The sequence below is a fragment of the Triticum dicoccoides genome, chromosome 3A, assembly GCF_002162155.2.
Source record: "Triticum dicoccoides isolate Atlit2015 ecotype Zavitan chromosome 3A, WEW_v2.0, whole genome shotgun sequence".
In the NCBI taxonomy this organism is placed as follows: domain Eukaryota; kingdom Viridiplantae; phylum Streptophyta; class Magnoliopsida; order Poales; family Poaceae; genus Triticum; species Triticum dicoccoides.
This window is the reverse complement of record NC_041384.1, coordinates 100,134,755-100,138,979: the sequence shown is the minus strand read 5'-3', so window position 1 is coordinate 100,138,979 and position 4,225 is coordinate 100,134,755.

Genomic DNA, 4,225 nt, shown 5'->3' with positions numbered 1-4,225 from the left:
GGGGGGGGGCTGCGCCCCCTTTAGGGTTTCCCACCCCCAAGGGGTGCGGCCAGCCCTAGATGGCAAAGGGGGTGGCGGCCAAGAGGGGAGAGGAGAGGGAGGCGCACCAATATGGGCCTTAAGGCCCATCTGGACTAGGGTTTGCCCCCTCCCACTCTCCCTTGCGCCTTGGCCCCCTTGTGGGGGGCGCACCAGCCCTCCTAGGGGCTGGTCCCCTCCCACACTTGGCCCACGCAACCTTCTGGGGCAGGTGGCCCCACTTGGTGGACCCCCGGGACCCTCCCGGTGGTCCCGGTACAATACCGATATCGCCCGAAACTTTTCCGGTGACCAAAACAGAACTTCCCATATATAAATCTTTACCTCCGGACCATTCTGGAACTCCTCGTGACGTCCGGGATCTCATCCGAGACTCCGAACAACATTCGGTAACCACATACAAGCTTCCTTTATAACCCTAGCGACATCGAACCTTAAGTGTGTAGACTCTACGGGTTCGGGAGACATGCAGACATGACCGAGACGTTCTCCGGTCAATAACCAACAGCGGGATCTGGATACCCATGATGGATCCCACATGTTCCACGATGATCTCATCGGATGAACCACGATGTCATGGACTTATTCAATCCCGTATTCAATTCCCTTTGTCTATCGGTATGTTACTTGCCCGAGACTCGATCGTCGGTATCCAATACCTTGTTCAATCTCGTTACCGGCAAGTCACTTTACTCGTTCCGTAACACATCATCCCGTGATCAACTCCTTGGTCACATTGCGCATATGATGATGTCCTACCGAGTGGGCCCAGAGATACCTCTCCGTTTACACGGAGTGACAAATCCCAGTCTCGATCCGTATAAAACAATAGATACTTTCGAAGATACCTGTAGTGCACCTTTATAGTCACCCAGTTACGTTGTGACGTTTGATACACCCAAAGCACTCCTACGGTATCCAGGAGTTACACGCTCTCATGGTCGAAGGAAGAGATACTTGACATTGGCAAAGCTCTAGCAAATGAACTACACGACCTTTGTGCTAGGCTTAGGATTGGGTCTTGTCCATCACATCATTCTCCTAATGATGTGATCCCGTTATCAACGACATCCAATGTCCATAGCCAGGAAACCATGACTATCTGTTGATCACAACGAGCTAGTCAACTAGAGGCTCACTAGGGACATATTGTGGTCTATGTATTCACACGTGTATTACGATTTCCGGATAATACAGTTATAGCATGAATAAAAGACTATTATCATGAACAGAGAAATATAATAATAACACTTTTATTATTGCCTCTAGGGCATATTTCCAACAGTCTCCCACTTGCACTAGAGTCAATAATCTAGTTCACATCGCCATGTGATTAACACTCACAGGTCACATCGCCATGTGACTAGTACCCAAGAGTTTACTAGAGTCAGTAGTCTAGTTCACATCACTATGTGATTAACACTCAATGAGTTTTATGTTTGATCATGTTGCTTGTGAGAGAGGTTTTAGTCAACGGGTCTGAACCTTTCAGATTCGTGTGTGCTTTACAAATCTCTATGTCATCTCCTAGATGCAGCTACCATGCTCTATTTGGAGCTGTTCCAAATAACTGTTCTACTTGGAGCTATTCTAAATTGTTGCTCCATTATATGTATCCGGTATCTCTACTTAGAGCTATCTGGATAGGTGTTAAGCTTGCATCGACGTAACCTTTACGACGAACTCTTTTACCACCTCCATAATCGAGAAAATTCCTTAGTCCACTAGTTACTAAGGATAACTTTGACCGCTGTCCTATGATCCATTCATGGATCACTCTTGTACCCCTTGACTGACTCATGGCAAGGCACACTTTCGGTGCGGTACACAGCATAGCATACTGTAGAGCCTACGTCTAAAGCATAGGGGACGACCTTCGTCCTTTCTCTCTTTTCTGCCGTGGTCGAGCTTTAAGTCTTAACTTCGTACCTTACAACTCAGGCAAGAACTCCTTCTTTGACTGGTCCATCTTGAACACCTTCAAGATCATGTCAAGGTATGTGCTCATTTGAAAGTACTATTAAGCATTTTGATCTATCCTTATAGATCTTGATGCTCAATGTTCAAGTAGCTTAATCCAGGCTTTCCATTGAAAAACACTTTCAAAATAACCCTATATGCTTTCCAGAAATTCTACATCATTTCTGATCATCAATATGTCAACAACATATACTCATCAGAAATTCTATAGTGCTCCCACTCACTTCTTTGGAAATACAAGTTTCTCATAAACTTTGTACAAACCCAAAATCTTTGATCATCATCAAAGCATACATTCCAACTCTGAGATGCTCACTCCAGTCCTTAGAAGGATTGCTGGAGCTTTGCATACTTATTAGCATCTTTCGGGATTGACAAAACCTTCCGGTTGTATCACATACAACCTTTCCTCAAGAAAATCGTCGAGGAAACAATGTTTTGACATCCTATCTGCAAGATTTCATAAATAATGCAGTAATCGCTAATATAATTCCAACAGACTCTTAGCATCGCTACGAGTGAGAAAATCTCATCGTAGTCAACTCCTTGAACTTGTCGGAAAACATCTTAACGACAAGTCGAGCTTTCTTAATGGTGACATTTACCATCATTGTCCGTCTTCCTTTTGAAATCCATCTGTACTCATACATGGATCCTCTCTCGGATTTTATGGCCTCAAGCCATTTATCGGAATCCGGGCCCACCATCGCTTCTCCATAGCTCGTAGGTTCATTGTTGTCTAGCAACATGACTTCCAAGACAGGATTACGTACCACTCTGATGTAGTACGTATCCTTGTCATCCCACGAGGTTTGGTAGTGACTTGATCCGAAGTTTCATGATCAACATCACAAGCTTCCACTTCAATTGGTGTAGGTGCCACAGGAACAACTTCCTGTGCCCTGCCACACACTAGTTGAAGAGACGGTTCAATAACCTCATCAAGTTTCCACCATCCTCCCACTCAATTCTTTCGAGAGAAACTTTTCCTCGAGAAAGGACCCGATTCAAGAAACAATCCATATTGCTTTCGGATCTGAATTAGGAGGTATACCCAACTGTTTTGGGTTTCCTATGAAGATGCATTTTATCCGCTTTGGGTTCGAGCTTATCAACCTGAAACTTTTTCATATAAGCGTCGCAGCCCCAAACTTTTAAGAAACGACAACTTAGGTTTCTCTAAACCATAATTCATACGGTGTCATCTCAACGGAATTACGTGGTGCCCTATTTAAAGTGAATGTGGTTGTCTCTAATGCCTAACCCATGGACAATAGTGGTAATTCGATAAGAGACATCATGGTACGCACCATATCCAATAGGGTGCAACTATGATGTTTGGACACACCATCACACTATGGTGTTCCAGGCGGTATTAATTGCGAAACAATTTCCACAATGTCTTAGTTGTGTGCCAAAACTCGTAACTCAGATATTCATCTCTATGATCATATCATAGACATTTTATCCTCTTGTCACAATGATCTTCTACTTCACTCTAAAATTACTTGAACCATTCAATAATTCAGACTTGTGTTTCATCAAGTAAATATTCTCAACATCTACTCGAATCATCTGTGAAGTAAGATCATAACGATATTCACTGCATGCCTCAGCACTCATTGGATTGGACACATCAAAATGTGTTACTTCCAACAAGTTGCTATCTTGTTCCATCTTACTGAAAACGAGGCTTTTCAGTCATCTTGCCCATGTGGTATGATTTGCATATCTCAAGTGATTCAAAATCAAGTGAGTCCAAACGGTCCATTTGCATGGAGTTTCTTCATGCATATACACCAATAGACATGGTTCGCATGTCTCAAACTTTTCAAAAACGAGTGAGTCCAAAGATCCATCAACATGGAGCTTCTTCATGCATTTTATACCATTATGACTTACATGGCAGTGCCACAAGTAAGTGGTACTATCATTACTATCTTATATCTTTTGGCATGAAAATGTGTATCACTACGATCGAGATTTAATAAACCATTCAGGTTTAATACTAATCTTGATGGTAGAGGGAGCATGCGATGTTTGATCACATCAAACTTGGAAACACTTCCAACATATATCGTCAGCTCACCTTTAGCTAGTCTTCGTTTATTCCGTAGCTTTTATTTCGAGTTACTAACACTTAGCAACCGAACCGGTATCTAATACCCTGGTGCTACTAGGAGTACTAGTAAAGTACACATTAACA